Genomic DNA, 16,605 nt, shown 5'->3' on the forward strand with positions numbered 1-16,605 from the left:
ACACGTCCCCCTTGTGCATCTCCCCGCACCCACGTCTCCCTATCCCGGAGTCTTGGTGGAACATTGGAATACCCAACTATTGAAGGACGAGTGACTAGAGTTGTCACGAGAGAATAACTAGCTGTACTCTTTGTTGTTTAGTGATGCAATATAAAATGCATCTTTTAAAAAGTTAAAAATAAAAGTCAACCTCAACAATATGCCTCTTCCATAGGAGGTCAATCTACTTGTACAAAGCAAATCCCTTCATGTAACAAAAGTATGCATGAATTTGATTCGGGTTGCCAGGAAAACATATATTCATTTGATCTGAAATAGAGATAATCATCAGGGAGATTGGCCAGGTGCCTGTTATGTACATTTCTTGATGTGTTGATTGACTGACGGATTTGTATAGAACGTCAAATGGTTTCAGTGTAATTACATTGATTAGCATAATGTAAGGAACCAGTACCAACTTAAAACTTTGATCAAATGTGCATTTAATAAAAGGCATGTGATAAATACGTCAGATGCTATTATCTATACACATTGCAAAACATATTATTTAGCATATTGGGAACAATCAATATGTACAAATAACCAGTCTGTTCAACGTCCGGCCACATTCATTAAAACCACATTTACTTCGAAGAATACATGAAAATAGATCATGGAATATCGTGTCTTTATACCAAAAAGTAATGTCGCAAAGCAGCTACAGGGGATAACATACCTACCCACTCTTGCTAATGTCTTGATTATAATCTAATAACCTAACCAGTAACCTCAGGAAACCGGCAATAAACTTTACCAGCAGAACAAGCCCTCTGTCCCCTCTGACAAATAATTACACTCGGTAACCTCAACCATTGTATAAACATTATTTCTGAGAACATGGACTTGCTAAAGCTACATAAGTTGGGGTTTTTTCCCCAGTGGTTATTTTGACCCAAACTCTTCATTCCAGCATTCAAGTTCTTGCAACTTATTTTTGGACACACTGGGCCGTATAACTTTCATTGCTTCCTTGAAATCAAAATACTTCAGCGGTCGAACCTGGAAAAAAAGATAAATTAGTACTTCTATTTGAAAAGTAACAAATTTCTTGCCTGAAAACTAAAAACATTGGATGCATTAATTACTTTACTGACTGCTGATTGAATCAAATATGAAAGTTCATGAAACAAATATGAATGTTGTGCCAAATTCTTGCAGATTAGAAAGATCACGAAACAAATATGAATGTCGTGCCAAATTCTTGCAGATAAGCACAAACCGTGATCGTTCTCAAGTACAATGCATCATACCTAAAAATTATTTAAGCACTGGCTTTTGAAGAAAAGTTCAGTCACTCGTTGACATTGCAGTCATAATAACCAGTTCATTACTATCAAAAGATGGTCAATACCAAACTTCAACCACCAAATTACCTCCAGACTGCTAACAAATGAACTGTGATGTGGAATACTGTGAGAAAACAAAATGACTTCAATAACTAACAAAGATAAATTGGCAGTTTAACTAAATCTAAAACCCTGCAGGGGGAGGATCTACCCAATATACAATATTGGGATAGTATAATACAAGCAACACATATTACTAGAATGCCCCACCTTTGGTGAAATCCTTAAAAGAGGGTATCTTGTTCTACCAGACACACAGCATTCAGAACCCCACCATATAGGGAACCAACAGCACTGATGTTAAACCCAAGTTCTAAACTTCTGGTAAACATGTATTTCAATGTCCAACAGGCATGTTTACTTGAGAGTGGCAAATTTATGTATTCCTCTATTCACTAAAGTTGTTTAGTTCTACCAGACACAGAGCATTCAGAACCCCACCATATAGGGAACCACCATCACTGTTGTTAAACCCAAGTTCTAAACTTCTGGTAAACATGTATTTCAATGTCCAACAGGCATGTTTACCTGAGAGTGACAAATTTATGTATTCCTCTATTCACTAAAGTTGTTTAGTAAGTAAAAATCATAGAGGGTACTTCAGAAAATGCGACCCGCCATGGCCCTCAAATCGAATGCTTTATTAAAAAACAGAGTAATTGTGACTTAATACCCATGCAAAATTATTTTCTCAGTTTCAAGTACATATTTCTAAGCACACATTTCAAAACTACTTTGATACCAAACATAGTTAATTAACAAAAGCAACGATGCACAAAGGAAGAAAATCAAATATAAAAAACTTCTGCTTATTTGTAAAACTAGGGTAATATAAATATCCTTTGCATCCTTTACCAATATCTAAATCTTAGAAGGCCACTTAGGAAGTTCATCAATTATAATTCCAGTAGATGTATATTTGTAGAGGCATATATAATTAAAATATCAAATATAAAATCAGTCTCCTTTATTTAATTTACAAAATATTATCCCTGGCAAATTGCAAAATTTGGAAAAGGCATCAGCATGAAATTGACAATGGTAGACTCTCCTTTATGCCAAGCTTAAACTAAGGTCATTAGTTTCAACTCTCAAATTTGAAAGGTATTCTGACCCTTTATTCCAATTTTGAGAAAAATGTCTGCCTACTTGCCTGATTTGCCTTTACTGTGCTCACACGAGAACCAAGTTCTCTAATAGGCATCATTGCAGCTTCTTCACACAATGCTCGTAGATCACTTCCTGAGTAGCCTGTGCAAGATATATACATATAACCTGAGTATACTTCATAAGACCAAACAGTATAGATATTGCAGCATAGTGTCCAAGAGAAGTGAACCATACCATCAGTTTCGTTGACAAGCTTTTCCAAATCTGTACCTGCCAAAGTAATCAGCGTAGTAAAACTCAGCAACATCTTCTATTAAATTGAACACAATGGAATACAACGATATGTTACGAGTGCCTATACAAATTATCCTTCAAGTTTGTAACTAAATAATCTTGGTAGATGAAAAGGCATATCTCACTCTACTACACATCATCTTTCATGGAATAATCAATTTTGTAACTCCTATGGAGTCATTTTTGTGACTCCCAAAGAATCATTTGAAGAGTTACATTAACGGGAATGACACATAGGGTTATAAATTGTTAAATTATTAACCAACACATCATGACAAATATTTGTCATGACACCATAAATCAAACATTATTTCTTACAGAACCTCATACTGTTTATTGTCTTTGACTCCAAGAAGTTCTCCAATCGCTAAAACTGATCTCTGCACAATGCATTTGTAAGTATGCCTACAAGTTGGGCTCTTATTCATCCATTTGCCTATGATTGAAAGGTAAGGAATGCTTACTAGGAGCAGACCAAGGTTCAATTTTCAAATGAAAATCATATTAGTGGGACTCCCCAATTAGGACTAGGACTAACAACTCATACTTGCCTTAGCCTAAATCAAATCAAGTAAAAATAATACAGTAAAAACTCATCGTTTGGAAGTCAAACTTGGTGACACTGAGAGTAACTCACGAATTTTTTATGCTCAGTGAGTTTGACTCAACAAGCCTAAACCAAAGAAATTAATTAACTTAAAGAAAGAAGAAAAAAAACAAAAAAATGGTTACTTGAGTCAGCTGAGATTGGTTGAGTCGTACTCTTAATCTTCCACCCCGCCAAGTTCACCAAGCAAGTCTAGCAAATTTGTGAACACCTTGTTATCCATTTTCTAATGTAATGCTAGGCACTAAATAAATATTAATTTTGCACCAAGTGGTCTTCCATTGAATCGTATAATTCTACCACCTTATTTTGGACTTGCCCCGTTGTAAAGAGATTATGCATCTCTATGTTTAGATCTGGAATAACACATTGATGATTGGATTTTTCAAGACCTATGTGATATTTTGATTATCATAGCCAATGTTGTAGCATGAACTCTTTTAAGTTTTTAGTTGTATATCATTAAATATCCTTACTAGCCAAATTACTTCGAATCTAGCAACAATTGTTGCCTTGCACTCAGCGAGTCAGCCTCAATAGATGATAGCCAGACCACTTCCTGCATCTTAACCACAAAATCACACCCGTACCAAGGAGCGAATGCTGTTAAACATTCACCTGATGACATCAGATCTGCACTCATAGAACTTTAGCCCTACAGCCAAATCTGAAACCCACTGAAATACCTACCAAAACTTCAGATCTGCAAACACCAAAATGTTGTAGGCAATATTCAAGAGTGTAGACACGGCTTATTAAAAGGCTAGATCATTCCAGCAGCAGCCAGATACTAGATCTAATAAAATTAAGTCTAAAAACGAGATCTGGAAATTAAATCAGTTCAGAAGCAGCCAGAGCATTAAATATACATCAGATCTGAAAATTATATAAGCATGCTAAATCAACCTAGCCTGGCTACTTATTACATCGGCATAATAAGCAGCCAACACAGAAAATAAAATCAGCTCAGCCCTAGACTAGCTGTTTATTACTGCATGTCCCGAGGAAGGGAGCACATGCGCTAATGTGAACGCACATGAATTGAGCAAATTGTTTGAATTAAACGTTGTGACTCTGCCCTTAAGAGAATCCTAAAAATAACAGGCAATGCCTCTAGAACCTCAAAACCTACCAGAGCTCTGGGTCCCCTGCTTTCACATTGAAAAACAGTGATAACTTTGACAGTAGAATAATTTGAATGAGGCCCAGGTGGGCCTCAAACAAAACGAGAATATCTAAGGGTCTCAATGCATCATAAAATCAACATGGGAAGGACTAAAAGTACCCATTACAAATCCAGTACCCAATAAATATCTTCACGACCTTGTTTGTGCCCCAACAAAGGTGTCATTTGGTAGGGTTTGGAACAGGTCCACCATGAGCAAGGGGAATCCTGAACAATTGCTCTGAGGTCTCAAACCACTATCCATTTCTCTACTTTCAGTGACTCTGCTACTTGTTCCCTGGACATATTATGTTCAGCAACCTGGGATACATGGGGTTAACATCTGGGAATATCTTATGTAGAAGCATGAAAAGTCTCCACTTATAGCTCAGAGAACCTACAATAAATCTCCTGAAGTCTAAAACCTAAGGAAAAGGACAAAGTCCTAAACAAACCAACAACTCTCAAGGCTAAGGTCAAGGAGGCTTACGGTGTCTTGGAGAAAAGAGTCCCCTACCTACGTGGGATCTGTAGATGTCCAAGGTGAGGGAGCAAGCCTCCATACCTTTATGTTAAGTTGTCACCCACATGGAACGCTCCCCAATTAGCTTAGCATTTACAACTCTGTCAACCTTTTCCCAGGGTGGGGGGTTGTCTTTCCCATGAACTCCCTAGACACACAAATTGAGTTTCAGTTTCCTATTTGAGTAGCCCCTACTGGGATCTAATTCTTCCTGTTTGTCATTGAGATTTTTGATTTCAGCAAGAACTAAGTTACCTGGACATTGGAGGATTTCCTAAATTTTGGTTTCGTACACCAACAAAATGAGAATGAGGTTCTCTCAATTTCTATTTCCAAGACCTTTTTGTACGGCTTTGAATCTCTTCCTTTATTTTTTAATTTGTTGATTCAGTCCTCTCCAATCATATGATTAAAATCTAAGCCTATGCTTTTAAAATCTCTATATATCTATGTGATGTGAAATCTACATAGAACTAGAGTGGTTCAAGCTGGGATTCTACATTAGCTCAAAGACCCTAGAATGTTGTGTTCTTATGTGAGGATCAACATGTAGGAGAAAGAATAAAGAGGAAGGATTATCCCTTGAGGGGTTGCGGATAGAGGAGGAGCAGCTCCAAATCCTAAAGTGTGGATCTGTAAGCAAAGGGAAGGTGGGGGATGCAATGCAGAGGGGGATTGCTAAAAGAGGAGATAAGAGGGAAGGGGCGAACATCAAGTTTGAGAATATGGAGGACGAGAGACTACGAAGGATAAGGGGGCAAGGTTGCATGGGTGATGAACAGGGACTAAGGAAGGGCAGGTCAGATGGGCAAATGGAGATGGACAAGAGAGAAAGGATGGGACATAGGGGAGAGGGAAGGATAGAACACAGAAGAGTCGGGAGAGTCTGGAGAGAAGGGGAAGCGTTCGGATGTTAGCTTTACCTGTGTGTATCTTGACCAGTGTACCTTGAATAGGAGGGTTAGGGTTTCAGCCATTGGAGACAATGGAGCTAGGGCTTTGTGATTAAACACTGGACTGTACTTGTTGAAGTGGAGAAGAAGATGAGATGTCTTGACAAGGAGGCTTGCCAAGTGTTGATGCTAGTTTGTGGAGCATCTTTGGTGGAGTTAGGTTTTTCTTGGTTTTCCCTAGCTAAGGTTTTGGAGAGCTAGAGGATTGTACTAGCCTTGAGGTAAGCTTTGGTATCCATGTGAACTTTATCCATATACATGTATATGAAGTTTTCAGCTCTAGAAAACTTTCTATTGTAGATTTGATTACCAACCATCTATTTCTCCATGGTTGGGTAACTTCTAGCACTTGTATGTCTTGTTGATTTCACACAAGTTAACGCTGAAATTATTATGTGATTTAGCATAGATCTTGAAGAAGATAGGGCAGATTTACTATTTTAATTACAGCTGCCATAAAACGAATTTCAGATGTGTTGATATGTTTTATGCATGATAAAATTTTCCTAGAGAACTAAATCTTGTTTGCACACTTTGGTATCTACTCTTGGATTGCCTTCTTGACTGGGGTCATTGAAAGATGAAGTATTGTCTTCTGTTGGTACTGTTTTCTTTATATTTCATAACCAGTTAAAATCCAGGAAATCTCTAAGAAGAGGTGCAATTTCTGAAGTTGCATTAATTGAAATACTCCGAAAAATTACTACAAGCTCCCTTATGTCAGAGACTCTGACATCCCCTACAATGTTCCCTAGAATTTGGGGGTGGTTCCACATGCCCGCTGGATACAATTATCCATTCCTGCATCCCCGGTGCCTACGAACTTGGTATAACATTGCTTTTATTATTTCCCCCCCTCTTTCCAGCTTGCATTGTTGGATCTTTTTGGGGGAGGAGATGATTTGGACGGCACCCCAGATCACCAGGTCCACCATACTGAAATCACAAGTGGATAGACTGTGACGATTGACAATTTGTAAGACAGTATAGAATCTGGATATCTCAAGCCACGAGAAGAACGTGGTGTCTAATAAGCATGAAGCTATGTTTGAGCTCTGAGCTTTACACTTAAAAATCAAAATCAAATGTGGGTACCATCTAAAAATGCAGCAAATTTGACTGCTGATTATCTATTAAGCATTTGTTAGTCTAATGCATGAGGCTGCATAGTTTAACATGATTATGGGACTCAATATTCCAGATTAATTACCTTATTTGGATGTAGATGACATAGAATAAATATCAACAGCATACCTGGCAGAGCAAATGCCTGACCCCTCAGCTGATGCCTGAGTAGAGCTTGTCTAACTTCTGCATCAGGTAAAGGAACATATATTCTCTTAACCTGTTTCAAAATTTTAACTTTGTCAGGCACATCATATAAAATTGAAAAAAAAAAAAATTATTGCACTACCATACAATGAATAGGAAATATGCTTGTCACTTCATTGAGATGCAACGTTGTAATCTAATTATAATTAGAAAAAATTTAGGACATCCAAAGGACATAAAATAGCAAGCGAGTAAAAAGACAATGTAAGAAATGTTAAGATATCCATTTAAGAATATGAAATATTCAAAAAATATACTAAGCTTCAAGAAGATTAACCTCTGTGCATCGTAGCCTGAAGCACATTTATTATGAGACGATCAAAGCAAGAACTAGGAATGTAGGTAAGAAAAAAAAAAGTTGAAGCATAGAATGGTAAACCATTTGTATAAAGCCTAATTGTATATATTGTCACTATTTTTCCAATCTCTAACAAAACACCCTAGACTTATCCATCAAGGAAACAAAGCTTATAAATGGTGATCTAAAATTTGGGCCATCAAATAAAGAATTAGTTGAACTGCCATTTTCAGTAATTTTCTGTAACTGTGTCAAAATCATCAGATACCAAGACAACGCGAGACATGAAAAATAAAAAATATGTAAAAGAAAAACTCTTCATAACTCTAAACAAGAAAAGAATGGCAGCCTACCACAATTTAAATGAAATTAAATCTGAAAGACAACCTAACCCAAGAAATAATTCTAGCACTATGCTGTGTTACAACAAAATCTAGCACTCACAAAAGTATAATACTATAAAGTCCCAATCACCATGGTCTTGGTTTCGTACAACATAGGACAGCTATCCACTATCACCTTAGTAGCTCTTCCTCTCTCTTTTGGTTGGCTCTTCTCCAACTCGACTAGGGCTTCCCTGTGTTCGCAATGTAACTAGTTTCGGTCTCAACAAATGTTGTTGTACTCATTTCAAACGAAGAAACAAAAGAAGAAAAGAAAAAGTTCTTATTTTAAAGCATGGGTTTCATGCTCTTTATTGATGGCCTTCTAGGTAAAAGCATGTTCTTCATGCCTCTAGGGTTTGTTAGGTCATAGGATATATTGTCATGAGTCAAGAGAGTCAACATCATGTTTATAAGACCATTCTGGGCAAAACATATATATTGTAAAAGAATTTATTTTGACTCTAGAAAGTCCTAGAAACCTCCAAAGTACAAGTCAGCCCTAGCAGGTTCAAGTCGGCCTAAAGGAGTGAGTTCGAACCCTTGGAAAGGCTTATATAAAGGAGCAGATTCCACCTCATTTGGCACACACTTGCTGACAAGTTCGATCTCAAGAGAAGAAGTTCGATCTAAGGCTAGAAAAGGCAAGGAAGGTGGAACAAAGGTCTAGAAGGCAAAAGAAGTCAAAGAATACTTGTTTTGGGTTGTATCTCTCACACATGCGAAGTTCTAGGGTTTCTGCAGCTATAAAGAAGGTCGAAACTGCAAGTCTGAATTGCAGGAGAGCAAGTTGTAGTATCAAGTTGTTGAAAGAGAGAATACTTTTTCTTGACCTCGTTGACCTTGGGAGAATTTGTTTTGCTCAAACGAAGGTCTCTTAAAGAAGTTGGATCAGGGTTTCTGCAACAACTACAAAGCCGAAGTTGTTGGACGAAGTTGCAAGGTCGAAGTAGTGGTCGAAATTGCAAGTAGAAGTTGGTTGATGCAGGATTGAGATGTGATAATCTAAAAAGTTGACTTGGACTCGGTCTAGGGTTTGGGATTTTGTTGTCTCATTTGAAGCAAATTCTATAAGAAAACATTTTTTTGGGTTTTCCCCGTGAAGGGGTTTTTCCTTAGCTTGAAGCTTAACTTCTGTGTCCATTGTCTTTATTAGTTTGCTCTTGATATTTGTTCGATGAAGAAGATTAATATAGAATCACAAGAAGATAACTAAAGTTCACAAACATTTATTAAGGTTAAGGAAAATTGGAATTTATAGCTACCACTTTGCATTTTCCAACACCCTGAATATATGATTATCAAGGTTATGGAGTGGGGTCTCAAGGTGAAAAATGAAGAGTAAGCTTGATAAAACAATGGGGTCTTAGTAATGGTATGTGGTATTGGAAATGGAAAAAGGCGATGTGGAAAAAAGAAATGAAAGAGAAATGAGTGGAACAATTAAATGGGATGATGTATGGCTAGCGCCTATCAATCTAAGACCTAATGAAGTCATGAAACATTGAATGAATGAAAGAACTAGTGTGCTATAATCAACATTTTGGATGAAAGAACTTATTTGATGCAATCATCACTTGGTTGTGCACTTAAGGTAAAAGGAATTATTTTAATGTAATTTACCTCAAAGTGTTTGCCAAAAATCAGCTATACAATCAAGTCGTGGAGGACTAAGAGTGTTACTCATCAATACAAAATGAGAAGTAGCTGCTTTATTGCTGAAATGTACAACCAAATCTGCAAATTGATAGAAGAAAGGAGAACAAGTGCATAGATAAAACAGCAAATGAACAAGAGGGAAAACCTCATCACATTGCTTATTCCGTAATAAATATTGAATTCATTATTAAGCCTTTCCAAAAGCATGATAACAAGGAAATTCTAAAATAAATAAACAACAATTCAATGGCATAACATAACCATACAACAAAGAAGAACAATACCTCACTGCTTCATTAATCTTCGAAGGTTTGACATGCAACAAAAGCTCAACATTACTTCCTAACTCCTAAAATTTCCTTCATCTCTTTCAATTCTTCACAATCCTCTAATTGCCATATCCCTTTAAGATGGAGAGAAATGCTCTTTAAATAGAGTGAGATAAGTCTGTCATGCAATATAATATATTATCTTTTCAACTAACTCCATATAAAGTCAACAAATTATAAAATATTGGAGTGGTTAGATCCATGGTTGACAATATCAAAACATGTGCATGCCAGCCTCCTCAAGAGAGGTCAGCCCATCCATAATTAGGCAATGATATGTGTTATTAGAGTGAAAGTCATGTTGCTACACAAACTAGTAGGCCTAGTAAAGAGGCAAAGGCTAGAGGGCACAACAACACCTGGGACAGAGGGCCATTGTTACCACAGCCTAAGTCCCCTACTATTCTTGGATTTTCATTGACGAGAGGAGTCCCAATATTACTCACTTGTGATAAATGCCTCAATGATAGTCTTGAAGAAGAGTAGGGGACTTAGGTTGACGAGAGGAGTCACAGTATTACCCACTTGTGATAAATATCTCAATGATAAGCTTGAAGTGAGGCGGGGTGGCTCATTCAACGGAAAGGTTCAACAAAAGTGCAAGCTTTGGGAGAAGTTATTAAGACTTTCCACGAAAAACCCCTTGGAAAAGAAACTACACGAGACCTAGGGTTGAAATTTGACACGATATATATATGCATCCAGGGTCAAGGTAGGAGAAAGAAAATGCAATGAATGATTGACTTCACCAAGTACTAAAGATATTGCCTTCAAAAAACCCCTAGGTTGAAGGATTAGCTTCTAGGGTTCCCTCTTTATGTGACAACTAGGGCATCAAAATTTATGGAGAACTCACCATGGGAATTCCAGCAAAACTTGAGCACCTTTACACGAGACACAAAGGAAGATTTATATCCAAGCCAAACTCAAAAATTCCTCCTCCAAGTGATTTCGCAACAAGCCTTAGATGACCTCCTTATCCTAAAAGGGACGAGTTTTAGGAAGAGAAAAGGAAGGAGAATTTAGGTGTGACCACCAAGGGGCTTTGACTAGTGCCTAGACCATTGGGAGAATGAAGTCATGGGTGCTTATAATTGGCTAAATTGACCTTTAAGGAGGCTAATAAAGGAAGCACTAGTTAACCCCTTCAACAATTACCCTCTTTAGCATTAGTTAAGGTAAGTTACATGGATTAATTCCAACCATTATCCACTAGGAACATTCTTTCCACATCATCAATGAGTAACGCATGCAAAACCTCTCAAGATTAAAAAATTTGAAAAATTTACCATAAAACAAAGTGTGAATTCTTATCATAAGAACAAATTCCATGCATTTGACATTATTTGCAAGATAATTTCACCATAAAGAAACACTTACAGGACAATGTAGAGTATATCCATCCATCAACAATACATTGGAGGCTCCAAAAAGGCAGCAATAAAGATCCAAACATCAAAGTTCAACCCAAGATCATCCAAAAATCTCTCCAAATTGCAAGTCTGAATTCTCTAATGAGGCATGTGAAAATCCCAAGTATGATGGTTTGAGATAAGACTAGGTCTCATCTATTTATATAAGAGCTAGCAATTCGAATTCCTAATGAACAAGCCCCTAAAATGACAAAATAAAGTGGCAAACCCTTGCTTACAAGCCAACCAAAATAGCTTAACCATTAATCCTTATTTTATCTCTCCTTTTAGCCCATGTAGGGATGACATCAACCATGCGAAGTTCTCTCCGAGGCTAGCATTGAAGCCTCTTGTGCTAGAAATGTGGTACAGGGCCTCAAAAATCATGATCAAGAGGGTGATGCCTCCTTATGCTGCAAAAAATCTCTGAGACCCCTATTTTGGGTTTGGGGCTCAAAGTGGCTGAAAATCGGGTCATTGCTCATCAATGAGGGCTAGAAGATGACACATGCCCTCCCATGTTTCCCTAGCAAAGACATAACCTCTTTTAAGCCTTGGATCAACTGCCAAGTGTTGGGTGCAATGTGTAGCTAGGTGAGGCATCCTAGTCCAAGTATATCATCATCGCAAATAACCTGCAATCTTGTATAAGATCCAATGTGTCTCCTAACTTTCAAATACAAATGATTCATTAGTGCAATTGAGTAAATAAGCTTGCAAATCAAGAGAAGAAGTGAGACTTCATAGTGGGTTTTTCTTCCAAATTGGACCCTATTAGGTGGTTTCAACTTCTAAAAGAATGGCATGTCCAAGGTACATCCTTAAGATGGAAGGTGTCATGTGAAATAATGATGGAACGCAGTGGGGACAAAGGGAGGGATCCAAGCCACATGCCATGGTACAAGGGTAGCTATGATGAGGAGTGCCCACACCTTGGGTATATGATTATAGGAGGGAGCAATCATGGTACATGAGTTACCCCAGCCTTCGTTTTTCCACCCTTCTTCAATATGTCTTTTGCCCTTTATTGATTTTTCTTTATTTTACTGCTCGGGGCTCCAAGGGATGAGAGCATGATGTGTAAGATATAGGAGTGATTACCCCCTTAAGGTGGGGCAGTTCATTGTCCACCAGTGGTTGGGACATTCATGGGTTCCTTAATGATGCAGGGGGGCACTCATAGGGGCCCTAGGAACCAGGCCCTAGGGTGATGGCCATAATGATAGGGGTAAAGCTCATGTTTGGCTTTTTCCCACATGCTAAATTTTATTGCCCTGGCCAACTTTTGCACTTTGTGGTACATTTCCTGTTGTATGTGGTCGTATTGTGCTTTTATCTTTTTCTTTAGCTACACCAACCTTTGGGGCATCCTTCCAAGCGCAACCCAAGGTGTGGGCAAGGGGAAGGGAATGCTAACACCTTGTGGACCCAATGGACAAATGTGGAACTAGATAAGACAATATGAAAAAGAGCTTGTAATGAGCAGAGAGGAACGAAATATATGGTATTTGGAAGCGGGAACACGCAATCAAAATCAAGGTTTCCCATGTAGTGCCATCCTGTTATGAATAAAATATTAATTAAATAATAATATTAACAATAAATTAAATAATTTAATTAATTAATGGCCCATTAATTATGAAGGGGATGGGTCAAAAGATGTGACCACTCACCTTCGTGGCCAGTCAATGCCTATTTAGGCACACCTCTTGGAAGGATTGTAATCACCATTTAGATTTTATTCAATAATAAACTTACTTATTTACTTACAGAATCTACACTCAATTACTTTGCATATTGGTGTTCTTCCCTCTACAGTGGTATCAGAGCTTTTGATCCTCTCTCTTGCGTATCAATCCAACCATTTCTTCTGCTACACTATTCTGGCGTTCGCGTTCCACCCTCTCCAAACACCATTTTCATCCACGCACGGTCACACCACAGTTCTGCCCCACCACTCAAGAACTGTGGTCTCAGTTGTTATCTAACTAAAACAACACTTTCCTTTTTCCCTGTCAACGGAAGCGAGCCACCATTTGCCTGTCTGTAGTTCTTCCAAACCCACGCCCTGTCCACGGCCACTATTCCTCGACACTTCCACCGATTCGTTATCAGCAGTCCTCTGCTGCTTCTAAGGCCGACGACCCGAACACCGAGTCCTTAGCTTCGTCATTGTTCGAGTGTGGTCATCTCGCATACCCCATCTCTCCATTCCTATCCACTACGTCCTCCTGCCCCACCACCCCCAACTCCCAATCAATCTTTGAGACAGCATCTGCTCTATTTTTGCGACACGGGCCACCTATAGTCGAGACCTGTTTGAGTCTACCTACTCCTCTGTGTTGCTCCACTTCATTGTCGGCCAATACCATTCGTCAACCATCACACCGGTCAATTTCATGGTCAACCTCCAAACACGTCTCCTTGTTTGGTAATATCGTATAGTTCATTTAATTAAATTATACCTTATATAATAAGGTTATATAATAGTTTTATTATAATTATTAAAAAACGGAGTTATTATTATTTAATTCAAAAAATATATATTATTATTATTATTTAATTTAAAAAATAAAAATAAAAATTGGTTCCGCTAAGAAAAAAAGAAACAAATGGGGAATAGTAATCACGAAGCCAACACACAAAAAAATATCAAGAAGAACTCGATAAGGTACGACATCATCTTGATAATGTTGAGAAGAAACAGACATAGTTAGAAGAAGGTCAAAATAGGATAACTGTAACTCGAGGAATTAGCAAGTGATATTAAAAAAATAGATAACATTGAGAAAATGTTGCAAGGAATGCAAAACTAGTTAATAGGAAAGTTTAATTCATTTTTTAATCCTTTAATTGCTCAAGAACCAACACAAAGTCCCAAGACTCCAGAAAGCGAAGATTTCCCAAATCACAAAATTTCGCAAACGCATCATGAAATTTCGCAAATGCCACACATACACTTCTCAAGTATTCAGTCCTATAAAAAATTCCCAGAAAAAGACTATCAACAAATTAAGGAGCTCACAAAATACAATGAAAAATACCATAGATGAACTATTGTGTGGGTTAATAAAATGGAAGCCATTTTTTAATCGAACCCACCAATAGGTGAATGAGAGAAAATCATGACTGCATCCAACAATTTGGAAGCTGAGGCATATGATTGGTTCCTATGGTGGTCCGGCAAATGTGAAGCTCATTCATTTCTCTAGCAGAATTTTGTTGATGCTTTGCTAAAAAGGTTTTATGACGAAGAAGAAGATGATATCTACGAAAAATTCGTTCATCTCAAGCAAAAAGGGTTTGTAAGCGAATACACCCACAAATGGGAAGTATTAGCTACAAGACAAAGAGGATTTATTGATGAACAACTACTTAAAATGTATAAATGTGGACTTAGGGAGTATCATAGTTTTAAAAACCGGCCACAAAAACCGGTAACCAGTCTAACCGGCCGGTTAGAGGCCTGGCCGGTCCGAACCGGCCTAAAAACCGGGTTAGATGCCTCATGTGACTGAAATCTGGCCCTAACCGGTCAAAACCGGCCGGTTTAGGGCGGAACCGGCCGGTTTCGTCCTAAACCGGCCGGTTTATGGACAGCCCACCGAATTATGACAAAAAGCACTGTGGTTTTGTGGTTTAGGGGTTTTGGGGGTGAGGGAAAGGTATTTTCCCTCCAAAAGCACCCTCACACTTGCTATAAGAGACCCCTCTCACTCTCATTTGTCTCACACAACTGATTTGGAGTGTTTGTGAGTTTGTTTGTGAGCTTGGAGAGTGTGGAGTTTTTGCTGAAGTAGTCATCTTGGAGTTGGAGTTGGAGCTATTTTGGAGATAGTGTGTAGCTGTCAGTGGAGTTGCCATCTTCAAGAGGAGGCTAAGGGAGCTAGTTTGCATTTCCAGGTAAGGATTTGCACTTGATAATTCCTCATTTGAGTCTGCTGTCCATGATTTTTTTTTTTGTGTTATAAACTTCTCACTTCTATGATCTACCATCCAGGGAGTCATCATGCCTCCAAAAGCCGAAGATACTGCATGGGCTCATTGTGATATGATTGATGGCAAAATGATCTGCAAATATTGCCAAAAATCCATTCAAGGAGGGGGTATTAACAGGTTCAAGCAACACTTGGCTGGGATAGGAGGCCATGTAAAGCCATGTGGAGCACCAAATGAAATAATAGGGCATATTAGGGCAGAATACCTTCAGAAGTTTGAGACTCAAGTCACTGAACCAATAGAGAAGTTTGTGGCTACACAGTTTGGGAGTCGAGACTCAACCAACTGAGTTTGATCATGATGACTGAGACTCATGAGAAGTTTCAACTTCAAGTGATAATGTTGATCACTATTATAGTATTACTATTATCATATATGTAGAGTCTAGACTGAAGTCTTGTAGTAGGCCACTGGCCCCATAGTTTGTAGGCTTTATTTTTGCACTCTAGTGGCCATTTAGAGCCTCATTGCTTATGTATTTTGTCAATGATATGTATTGCACTCGGTGCCATTTTGATATATTCACCTTTAAGGCTTTACATGGTATATCAATGAGCAATCTTTGCATATTTTGTCTCTATTGGCTTGGAATCATGGTTTTAAATCTTAAAAATAGTTTTTTTCATTAAAAAATAATTATTTAATGTATTTTTCTAAAACCGGTTCGTTGAGACCAAACCAGTCCCGGTTAGACCGGTTCCGGTCGGTAAACCGGTTCATTAGGTGGACCGGTCCGGTCACCGGTTCCGGTTTTAAAAACTATGGGGAGTATATCGTGCAGAATTGAAATTGTACAAACCTAAAACTATCGAAGAAGCTAGACATGCAGCAAGGCTTATTGAACAAAAACATAAGCTCAAAATGTCATCATTCAACTAAGACGAAGACCAACAACAATACTTAGGTAAAAAAGATGCAAACAAATGTAGGTATTGTGGAGACGAATGGACATCAAGACACAGATGTCTTAACAAGAAATTGTATACTTATGAAGTTGAAAAGGATTCAAACACTTCTAGTAATGAGTTAGAAAAAAGATAGATAAAAAAAATGTCACAGGGGTGGAGAAAATTGGGCGCCAGGAAACAAAATGTGAAGACACGTCCTTACGCTACTATAAAATAGTAGATGGAAGGCAATTTGAAGTACAAGCTTA

General features: G+C 38.0%; 1 pseudogene across 1 annotated transcript in view; it reads right to left on the bottom strand.

Annotated features, from left to right (window-relative positions):
• Positions 1–571: 571 nt before the first annotated feature.
• LOC149199519 (uncharacterized) overlaps positions 572–16,605 on the bottom strand; it is a 150,019-nt pseudogene continuing 133,985 nt past the window's right edge. The window contains exons 10-13 of the transcript XR_016253787.1: positions 7,292–7,382; positions 2,730–2,765; positions 2,539–2,636; positions 572–1,038 (exon numbers count right to left, since the gene is read on the bottom strand). The product of XR_016253787.1 is annotated as an uncharacterized LOC149199519 (transcript). The remainder of the gene's footprint in view (positions 1,039–2,538; positions 2,637–2,729; positions 2,766–7,291; positions 7,383–16,605) is intronic.

The sequence above is a fragment of the Pinus tabuliformis genome, chromosome 2_1 (assembly GCF_031772625.1).
Source record: "Pinus tabuliformis cultivar Carrire ecotype Pingquan chromosome 2_1, CPIR1, whole genome shotgun sequence".
Taxonomy (NCBI): Eukaryota; Viridiplantae; Streptophyta; class Pinopsida; order Pinales; family Pinaceae; genus Pinus; species Pinus tabuliformis.